At 46.5% G+C, this 11,738-nt stretch overlaps 1 pseudogene across 1 annotated transcript in view; it reads left to right on the forward strand.

Annotated features, from left to right (window-relative positions):
* LOC143283194 (gamma-aminobutyric acid type B receptor subunit 1-like) overlaps positions 1 to 9,039 on the forward strand; it is a 140,340-nt pseudogene extending 131,301 nt beyond the window's left edge. Inside the window, exons 16-17 of the transcript XR_013055372.1 lie at positions 97 to 285; positions 6,270 to 9,039. The product of XR_013055372.1 is annotated as a gamma-aminobutyric acid type B receptor subunit 1-like (transcript). The remainder of the gene's footprint in view (positions 1 to 96; positions 286 to 6,269) is intronic.
* Positions 9,040 to 11,738: the final 2,699 nt, after the last annotated feature.

The following is an 11,738-nucleotide window of genomic DNA, read 5'->3' on the forward strand; positions in this document are numbered from 1 at the left end:
TCTTCGTGTAGTCACTCTGCATGCGTGCGTGCGTGCGTGCATGTGTGTGTGTGTGTGTGTGTGTGTGTGTGTGTGTGTGTTGTCTGATGGCAATAGGTTCACTATCCAGAATTAAATGACTCCAAGCTCATCGGCATGTGCATCTACAACGCCACCATTCTGGCCATTCCTGCCGTGGTGCTGGGGGTGGCCATGAACCCTCCCACTGACATCAAGTACGCCATTCATTCAGCACTCGTCATCTTGGGCACTACAGTCACACAGTGCATTATTTTTGTACCCAAGGTATGCAGAACGTGCTCTGTGTTTGTGTATATGAGTGTGTGTGTGTGTGTGTGTGTGTGTGTGTGTGTGTGTGTGTGTGTGTGTGCTCTTTGGGGTGGAACATAATGCCCGAATCAGTGTCGGATGGCACTGTCGTCTTTGTGTTCAGTGAAGGCTGTCCTCTCTGTGTTCAGTGAAGGCTGTCCTCTCTGTGTTCAGTGAAGGCTGTCCTCTGTGTTCAGTGAAGGCTGTCCTCTGTGTTCAGTGAAGGCTGTCCTCTGTGTTCAGTGAAGGCTGTCCTCTCTGTGTTCAGTGAAGGCTGTCCTCTGTGTTCAGTGAAGGCTGTCCTCTGTGTTCAGTGAAGGCTGTCCTCTGTGTTCTGTGAAGGCTGTCCTCTCTGTATTCAGTGAAGGCTGTCCTCTCTGTGTTCAGTGAAGGCTGTCCTCTGTGTTCTGTGAAGGCTGTCCTCTCTGTGCTCAGTGAAGGCTGTCCTCTGTGTTCAGTGAAGGCTGTCCTCTCTGTGTTCAGTGAAGGCTGTCCTCTCTGTGTTCAGTGAAGGCTGTCCTCTCTGTGTTCAGTGAAGGCTGTCCTCTCTGTGTTCAGTGAAGGCTGTCCTCTTTGTGCTCAGTGAAGGCTGTCCTCTTTGTGCTCAGTGAAGGCTGTCCTCTGTGTTCAGTGAAGGCTGTCCTCTCTGTGTTCAGTGAAGGCTGTCCTCTGTGTTCAATGAAGGCTGTTCTCTTTGTGCTCTTAGTTTCTGTTCTGTCCTGGGCCTGTGTAGTAGGATGTATTGTACAGAAGGCTGAACCAAATTTAGACAGGACCACAACATGACGGCATGAAAACTGATGCCGCAGAACAGCCAGGCTGTGGGATCAGTGTTCTTCCTTTGGGCAGGTAAGTTCCTCTTACTGTCACTTGTTGCAGGCAGTTTTGTTGCAATCCAAGGTTTAGTGGTTGGTCCTCTGATCACCCCAGTCCTTCATGAAGTGACAACACTCAGGATTTGGGTGTGTTGTGACGGTTTGTGACTGCAGACAGCACTGAGGATTAGGGTGTGTTGTGACGGTTTGTGACTGCAGACAGCACTGAGGATTAGGGTGTGTTGTGACGGTTTGTGACTGCAGACAGCACTGAGGATTAGGGTGTGTTGTGACGGTTTGTGACTGCAGACAGCACTGAGGATTAGGGTGTGTTGTGACGGTTTGTGACTGCAGACAGCACTGAGGATTAGGGTGTGTTGTGACGGTTTGTGACTGCAGACAGCACTGAGGATTAGGGTGTGTTGTGACGGTTTGTGACTGCAGACAGCACTGAGGATTTGGGTGTGTTGTGACGGTTTGTGACTGCAGACAGCACTGAGGATTAGGGTGTGTTGTGACGGTTTGTGACTGCAGACAGCACTGAGGATTAGGGTGTGTTGTGACGGTTTGTGACTGCAGACAGCACTGAGGATTTGGGTGTGTTGTGACGGTTTGTGACTGCAGACAGCACTGAGGATTAGGGTGTGTTGTGACGGTTTGTGACTGCAGACAGCACTGAGGATTTGAGTGTGTTGTGACGGTTTGTGACTGCAGACAGCACTGAGGATTTGGGTGTGTTGTGACGGTTTGTGACTGCAGACAGCACTGAGGATTTGGGTGTGTTGTGACGGTTTGTGACTGCAGACAGCACTGAGGATTTGGGTGTGTTGTGACGGTTTGTGACTGCAGACAGCACTGAGGATTAGGGTGTGTTGTGACGGTTTGTGACTGCAGACAGCACTGAGGATTTGGGTGTGTTGTGACGGTTTGTGACTGCAGACAGCACTGAGGATTAGGGTGTGTTGTGACGGTTTGTGACTGCAGACAGCACTGAGGATTTGGGTGTGTTGTGACGGTTTGTGACTGCAGACAGCACTGAGGATTAGGGTGTGTTGTGACGGTTTGTGACTGCAGACAGCACTGAGGATTTGGGTGTGTTGTGACGGTTTGTGACAAAACGCTTTGTTAACATAAAACATTACATCTATGTTACATATACACACCAAAATGTGACTACACACACACACACACACACACACACACACACACACACACACACACTGCATACATACATTTTAACATACATGTGTATCTAACAGCTACCCTAGCACATACGCACACATAGGCAGGCACAATCTTACATAAACGCACGCACACACAATACACATTCATATACATGCATGTAGTTATGTACACATACATATGTATACACACATAGTCAGTTTCAGTTTCAGTAGCTCAAGGAGGCGTCACTGCGTTCGGACAAATCCATATACGCTACACCACATCTGCCAAGCAGATGCCTGACCAGCAGCGTAAGCCAACGCGCTTAGTCAGGCCTTGATATGATGGTTTGGAAATGATGCCGATATTTGTTTGATTAGCAAAGCATCGTGCTCTACCTTTCATGTTAGACTTACGGCCACTCCCTCTCTCTGCTTTTATTTCTTTGAGGCGATCGATGGTGTGATGGCCTTGTACCTGTTCTTTTTGATATTCTTTGACTTTTCTGAGGATTTCCGATTTTCCTAGATGTAGGCCGCTCGTTGGTGTTGCGTTACCAGCAAGTCTGTCAGCTCGCTCATTTCCCTTAACACCTGCATATCCCGGGCAGTATGACCATGTGAGTGTTTTAATCTGAAAGTTGCACATTGCCTTATGCCACTCTGGGCTTCCCATTCCGTTTTCAATTTTCTGTATGAGGTTCATTGAGTCGGTTAGAATCATGGCATGTTGGTTTCCGGGCATATGGATGGACGATAGCCACTGGAGGGCATGTGTCACAGCTTCAACTTCCATCGTTAGGCTGGAGGTTGTGACTTTGTAGGCAGCATTCTCTTCCCTAACTGTTTTTCCATTTTGTTTCGCAGTGAATCCCCAACCGGATTGGTCTTTGGTGACTGAGCCATCTGTGTATATAATGATGATGATGTCCTCTTCTTTACTGTTTTCTTCTATGAGTAATTTCACTTCCGCATCAGTTTTGCCCTCTGGCCATTCCCGACAATGTCTTCCTAGAGTGGGTGAAATGACTGCGCTGAATAGATGGTTGGTTGAGGTTTTCGGGGGTTTTCTCCCATTCTTTTGTTTCTTTCAGGTCTTGTAGTCGGCATACTAGCTGGATTGTGTCTTCTGCTTGCCCCATCCATGATCTTCCTCGTCCTAGGCGGCTGCCTTTTGGTTCTTTGACTGCGTCATGCAGTGGGTTTTGAGGGTTTTCTAATGCTTTGAAGTAGGTCTTGACCTGTTCTAACTTGTTTCTGGCCTGCACTGAAGGAAGGTCAAGCAGGTATCGCATGGTTTCTGTGGGCGTGTCTTTTGTTGTTCCAAGGATCAGCCTCATAGCTTCATTTTGGACTCTTTCTAATTTTAGGAGGTTGCTTTGAGACGGTGTTGTTAGCCCAAGTCCGTAGTCGATCACACAGATGCGAGGGAATCAGAATGACGGAGGTTATCAGGGACCTTGTTCCACGTCTTTGGCGATTGAAAAGAAAACGATATGTGTCCATAGGTCTTACTTCTGACGTGAGGTATCCTGAGAATTCGAGTATCAGAGGAAGAACGGAGCTGGCGAGACTGGGTATAGATATGGAGGAGTTCAGAAAGATACTTGGGGCCAGATCCGTTGACTGCAGAAAAGGTCAGAGTGGATAGCTTATAGTCTATTCGATCAGAAACAGGCAACCAGTGGAGAGACTGAAGGAGAGGAGAAACATGGTCAAATTTAGAAGCTCTGCAAATGAGTCTGGCAGCGTTATTCTGAATTCGTTGGAGTCTGTCTAACAGATATTTGGGAAGGCCGGCCAAAAGAGAGTTGCAGTAATCCAATCTTGAGAGAACCAGAGAGCATACAAGTGTCTTGGTTGCATCGGTTGAGAGATAGTGGCGGATAGAGCTGATTCTACGCAGTTCCAAATAGGCAACTTTACAGATATTCGAAATGTGCCGTTGGAAGGAAAGAGGCTGGTCTAGGATGAAACCAATACTGCGAACAGAAGAAGAAAGTGAAACAGGTGTGTTATTGATCAGAACCGAGTCAGGAAAGGAAGGATGTTGACGAAACTTGGACAGGTTATCATAAATTCATTCTTATCAACATTTAGTTGCAGCTTGTTGAGAGTCATCCAGTCCTTTAGGCTAGGAATACACTCCTGTGTTCGAGTAACCAGTGCATCAAATTCAGCTATGGAAACCGATTGATAAAGTTGTGTGTCATCAGCAAAGCCGGATTAGGGTGTGTTGTGACGGTTTGTGACTGCAGACATCACATATGATTAGTGGTCTGCTGTGATGACTTGTGACTGCAGACATCATTTAGGATTAGCGGTCTGCTGTGATGACTTGTGACTGCAGACATCATCTGGGATTAGCGGTCTGTTGTGATGGTTTGTGACTGCAGACATCATCTAGGATTAGCGGTCTGCTGTGATGACTTGTGACTGCAGACATCATCTGGGATTAGCGGTCTGTTGTGATGGTTTGTGACTGCAGACATCATCTAGGATTAGCGGTCTGCTGTGATGACTTGTGACTGCAGACATCATCTAGGATTAGCGGTCTGTTGTGATGGTTTGTGACTGCAGACATCATCTAGGATTAGCGGTCTGTTGTGATGGTTTGTGACTGCAGACATCATCTAGGATTAGCGGTCTGTTGTGATGGTTTGTGACTACAGACATCATCTAGGATTAGCGGTCAGTTGTCATGGTTTGTGACTGCAGACATCATTTTGGATTAGCGGTCTGTTGTCATGGTTTGTGACTGCAGACAGACTCTGGAAGATGGGTCTGTTGTCATGGTTTGTGACGATTGCTGTGCATATTGTGTCTGCAGGAAAGAACGAAGGGTGATGGGTATTGTACAAAAAGGTGCATGTGTTAACAAAGTGAAATTATCAAAAGCAGTTCCGAAGATGATAGTGAGAATGCATGCAAGGCACGTCAATAAGCCCTCTTTCCACTTTTCTCCTCTACCAACACATAATTGTTTATCACCAAAATATAGTCAATTTTTGTGTAGGTTTGAACCCCACCTTCACATGCCAAGCCGTAGATACAGTGTATATGAATTCACTGCCACCTTCACATGCCAAGCCGTAGATACAGTGTGTATGAATTCACTGCCACCTTCACATCCCAAGCCCTAGATACAATGTATATGAATTCACTGCCACCTTCACATCTCAAGCCCTAGATACAATGTACATGAATTCACTGCCCCACCTTTACATGCCAAGCTCGTGATTCAGTGTATATGAATTCACTGCCACCTTTACATGCCAAGCCCTAGATACAGTGTGCATGAATTCACTGCGACCTTCACATGCCAAGCCCTAGATACAGTATCCATGAATTCACTGCCACCTTCACATGCCAAGCCCTAGATACAGTGTCCATGAATTCACTGCCACCTTCACATGCCAAGCCCTAGATACAGTGTCCATGAATTCACTGCCCCACCTTTACATGCCAAGCCCTTGATTCAGTGTGCATGAATTCACTGCCACCTTCACATGCCAAGCCCTAGATACAGTGTGTATGAATTCACTGCCACCTTCACATGCCAAGCCCTTGATTCAGTGTATATGAATTCACTGCCCCAGAGGCCGGACAAGGCTATGGGGACCTCAGCCTTGTTATGTCAGGACCTTCTGACCCCAAGCGCTGTTGACGGACAGGTTTACAAAGCATGTGTTGGCAATACAAACAGAACGTGACCTGTCGTCTTTATTACTTTACGTTCTGCCCAGTTGATATTCAGATCTGTTTGTATCTGATCGTATATTTCCCCATGATTACTACACCATAGACATAAACCTTTATTTTTCTATGGTAAAAAAACAGAAGTTTTGAAATGAATAATGCATCAGTGGATAATGAGTGTACTAAAACCACTGATGTGTGTGTGTGTGTTTGTGTGTGTGCGTTTGTGTGTGTGTGTGTGTGTGTGTGTGTGTGTGTGCGTGTGTGCACTGCATGTTTGCAGGTGATGTTATACGACCATCTGAGAAAAGTGCACAGTGGAAGTGAAGTCCCCAGTGGAAATGAGCCCACCGGAAGGGTGACTACAGTGATGGATTCAGCCACTGTGAGGTCCGTGATGTGAACCCAGCCCTCTGCCAACACGCCATCATCCCTCCTCTTCCCTGCCCCTTGCCACTCTTCTCATCAGATGACAGTGACAGCACTGCCAAACACCAGCACCACTACTTCTTAAATTATGATTTTGTTATCTACTTTTATGGGGGGTATATATATATATATATTTTTTTTTTTATTCCAGTGTTTTATATACATGTGGCTTTCATTTTTGATTGATACTTTCATTCCTGTAGAATTAGGTAGACTGCCAAGACCTGACAAAATAGAAACAAAAATAATGAAATGAAAGAAAGTAGAGAGTTGTACAAACCAGACATGTCCTTCATCCACCCCCCTGACCCAGGTCTGACTGTCAGTGCAAAGTCCACTTGTACTTCCCAACCCTGGATCTGGGCAGCATGGCTCCACATCCTGACATGTTCACATCTTGGGAGGGTTCTAAATTTTCTTGTAATGTGCATTTCGGTTCTAGTTTGACAGGTGCCAACTCTCAGGTGCCGTCACAGGGGACGCTTACTCAGTCTGGCTTCGCAACAACGCGATTAGGGTTTTCTTCTTGTTTATTTTTGTTTGTTTTTGCTGCCCCATCATCTGCACCGTTTCAATAGCATTACTCCCACGCCGCTCATTCCAAGTCCTCTATACACAGCCACACCCGGGCTAGTGTGTCACAGTCCCAGTGCCGGCAGTCTATGGAGAACTATCGATGGTAGGTCGCCAGGAGGCTACACATCAGAGGAGACCCTGCACTGCTGCTGAGTCTCTTCGGTGGCGTTTGGTAGTGCCTGTTCTGATTTAACGTACTTAGGACACCACCTACTGAGCCCCCTACTGACAACAATAATAGCTTAGTCGCGGAGCCAGACTGAGTGAGCGTCACTCCCAAAGTGGAGACCGCCACCACGTCACTTCAATGGCAGTCCCACACGAATCCGCCGAAACTGAAGACCTTGACAATACTCACCCCAAACGCGGATGTGGAGGGGTATCGAAACTGAGGTCGCCACGAGAGCAGGGCATGAAAGACCATATAATCTGCGACTTTTTATATTGATGATGAAGGGGGAAGAAGAAGATGAAGGGGGAAGAAGAAGAAGATGATGATGATGATGATGATGCTGCAATGGAGGTCCATTTTGGTTTGGGACTCCGTGACAAGGCTGTACTCTGCTTCCTGTCATAATGATATCCGGACGTTAACCAGGCCTGAGACATACAGACACTTGCAGTGTTGGTCAGGAAATTAGAGCAACACACCAAGAGACGCATCCGTGAAGTGGATGATATTCGACTGTGTGGTCCCAGTCTCCCCATTTAAGCCCACAGCACACTCAACTCTGGGTAGGAGTCGGCCGCGGTCCGAAAATCCCACCTCCGCTGGGATTCGAACCCGCGTCCTCCCAGCCGCCAGTCCGTGACGCTGTTCACTTCGTCACGGCGGCTGGTGACAAAGCGATTATTGTCATTAGTAGGGGTGGGGGGCTCTCAGAACGTGGCGACTGCGTATGCTGAATCAGAACAGGCACCACTGAACATCACCGAAGTGACTCGGGAGCAGTGCATGGTCTCCTCTCATGTGTGGCCTTCCAGCAATAGTTCCCATGTGAGACTGTAGCATAGAAACGCTGACAAGGCTGTGAACGGGGGACTGGCATGAGCACAGCGGGGGTAGGGCTAATGAAACAGTGCATATATATATATATATATATAGAGAGAGAGAGAGAGAGAGAGAGAGAGAGAGAGAGAGATTATGAAATCTTCTCCCAAAGTCTTTTGACCTGGTTTTGTCAACATTAACAAATTGTCCAGAAACAGTATTGGACATTATCAAGCTCTGCCTCCTGCGTCTGATGATGTAAAAGTTTCTTTGGCTTCAATGGAGCACACAACGGCCATTATGACTACGTCATTTTCACTTTCCTTGGCTTCAATTGAACACACAACGGCCATTATGACTCTGCATCATTTTTACTTTCTTTGGCTTCATTTGAACACACAACGGCCATTATGACTTTGCATCATTTTCACTTTGGCTTCATTTCAACACACAACGGCCATTATGACTGCATCATTTTCACTTTCTTTGGCTTCAATTGAGCACACAACGGCCATTATGACTGTGCATCATTTTCACTTTCTTTGGCTTCATTTGAACACACAACGGCCATTATGACTGTGCATCATTTTCACTTTCTTTGGCTTCATTTGAACACACAACGGCCATTATGACTGTGCATCATTTTCACTTTCTTTGGCTTCAATTGAACACACAACGGCCATTGTGACGTGACTGTGCATCATTTTCACAAAGTGTTTTGTTTAAGCTGTTTGATGCCACTTGCTTTATGCATTCGCTTCAAGACCTGCAACGTTGTATCAGCTATCATGACTTGCAGCTGCAACAAGACGTGCAAGTTGTATCATGTGAAAACCTACATGTTAGTGTCAAGACCCTATACCTTCAACATTCTGTCACGACCTGCAGTTTTTGTCGTGTCTTCCTGTCAAGGCCTACAACTTTGCCTTATCGCCTGCAAATTTTGTGTCGAGTGAAGCAGTTTTATGTGACCCACCACTATCCTCAGCTATTCCCCCTTTGAGAAGCAATTCTCATAAACAGTGTTGGTTGTTGTCTAGAACAAACTAGTTGCCAATGAAAATAAACATGAAAACACTGTGTAACTTGCTCGATATATCTTTCTTTCTGACTGCTTGTATGTTGTGTTTTTGAAGTTCTATCCATCAATACAAGAATGAGAAGAATACATGCAATTTGCTTTAGAACCCACTCAGTACAAACTGCACGTCAGAAAGAAAAATCCAGGATTCTCTTTATAAGAACGACCACGTGACCATGATGTTTTGCATCACCAACAATAAGGTAATTCTGAAACAAGCATTTTGAAGTGTCCTTTGAGGACAGCTGTATTATTTCGAACAGATTAAAAGATATAATTATTGCATCACCAACAATTAGGTAATTCTGAAACGAGCATTTTGAAGTGTCCTTTGAGGACAGCTGTATTTCGAACAGATTAAAAGATGTATTTATTGCATCACCAGCAATACGGTAATTCTGAAACAAGCATTTTGAAGTGTCCTTTGAGGACAGTTATATTAATTCGAACAGATTAAAAGATGTATTTATTGGAAAGAGGAATGCAGTGCTTCTTGGAGCTGGCAGTGAAAGACAGATCTGAGATGGAACAACGGTACCTTTAAATGTCCACTGAAGCTGGAGAACAGTATCAACAAGGTTGATCTCAACAAGGTTCACAGTTACAGTGAGACCTGGACAGTTTTCCTCTTTATCCTTCTACTGCGACCATTGGGATGGATGATGTTTTGAAGCATGTATTTCAAGTTCAACTAATAATGTTACAATCGTAACAGGAAACATCAAACTCTGCTTACTGCTTTGATTGCTTTCTTTTTGGACCGCTCCTAACAGTATCAGTATCTCAAGGAGGCGTCACTGCGTTCGGACAAATCCATATACGCTACACCACATCTGCCAAGCAGATGCCTGACCAGCAGCGTAATCCAACGCGCTTAGTCAGGCCTTGAGCGCTCCTAACAGCTCTGTATTAATAGATTGGTCACATTTTGTTTCCTGTATTTACTGCACCGTGTCTTGATGTGTGCCCGCCTGTGACCAAGTTTCATGCAGAACTGACATATCCATAATATCCATACAACGCTCACATATGGTCTCTTTCCTCACTTCATCATGGTCAATCAGACTGCAAGCAGACATCACTTGTGCTTAGCTTCTCTTGGTTGAAATTTGCACTGTCCATGGGTTGGAGTGACTGATGCTTACAATAATGAAAAGTCTGGCCGGGGTCCAGGGGCTGTTTCATTGTTGGGCTTGTTTGAATACAGAAATGAAATGAAACAAAAATAATTCACAAAAAACGTCAATACCTCAATACGGAAATCCGATTAAAAACATAAAATACTTAAACGTTCCCAGCCCTGAATTTCTGCACAATTTCTCTGATCAAATGAAACACCATGTGTGACCCACACAGGTCAGCTGCCTGGGGATGAAGACTGCCCCTCACTGCGTGTGGCCCAGGCTGATCCCAATCAGAAGTCACGTACTTAATGCTCGTGGCTCATGTTTGTGGTTCGTCCGTCGGGATCGACAAACACACACACACACACACACACACACGCGCGCGCGCGCGTAAAGATATGTCAGTGCGGGGGAAAAAAAAAAGTTGGGTGCTGATGGTTCACAATTTGTAATGTGTGGTTCGTCCGTCGGAATCGACGAGGACCATCTAGTCATCCTGGGGGTGGGTGAGTTGGGCTCTGTGGGTGCGCAGATGACTGGTCAGGCCAATCCGCGCCCGGAAGGTTCTGACGCAGTGTGGACAGGGGATGGTGGCGGCTGTTGGGGACATGCTGGCACTACTTTTCCTGGCCTGTCTGCGTTGCTCTGCTGCAGCGATTCTGTTGGCCTCACAGGATTTGGCGCCTTTGTGGACAGCTGAACGCCACTTTGGTCTGTCCATTGCATTCAGCTCCCATGTGTCGTGGCTGATGGTGAAGGCCTTCAGAGAAGCTTTCTCTGAAGCGCTTCTTTTGGCCTCCGTGGGAGCGCTTACCATATTGGAGTTCGCCGTACAGCAGTTTCTTGGGGAGCCGGTGGTCTGACATGCGAACTACATGGCCTGCCCAGCGCAGCTGGGCCTGCATCAAGATGGTGTAGATGCTGGGCAAGTTTGCACGAGTGAGCACCTCTGTGTCAGGGATCTTCTCTTGCCACTTTATGCCGAGAAGTTTTCTGAGGCTGGTGGTGTGGAAGTGGTTCAGCGTTTTGGCGTGGCGTTTGTAGACCGTCCATGATTCACATCCATAGAGCAGTGTGGTGAGAACTATGGCTTGTATACTTTGAGCTTCGTCTCCAGGGTGATGCCTCTCCTGTTCCAAAGCGCTGGCTTTGGCGAGTCTGGCATTCACCTTGTCGATGACAACTGTGCGAGAGAGTGTACTGCACAGGTATGTGAACTTGTCCACCGCGTTCAGTCGTTGCCCGTTGATGTTTGGTTCAACGTAAGGCTTTCCTGGAGCTGGCTGGTGCATCACCCCAGCCTTCTTTGTGCTGATTGTGAGGCCAAAGTTGTCACAGGCAGCAGAGAACTTGACACTGTGTTACATGTCAGCTTCAGAGGCAGCGTTGAGAGCGCAGTCATCAGCAAACAGGAAGTCGTTGACGGTGTCTGTCTCACCTTGGCTTTTGCTTGAAGCCTCCTGAGATTGAAGAGTGAACCATCTGTGCGGTACCTGATGCCAATGCCTACGTCAGCGTTTCTGAAGCATCGGTCAGCATGGCTGAAAACAT

Source organism: Babylonia areolata, chromosome 6 (genome assembly GCF_041734735.1).
Source record: "Babylonia areolata isolate BAREFJ2019XMU chromosome 6, ASM4173473v1, whole genome shotgun sequence".
In the NCBI taxonomy this organism is placed as follows: Eukaryota; Metazoa; Mollusca; class Gastropoda; order Neogastropoda; family Buccinidae; genus Babylonia; species Babylonia areolata.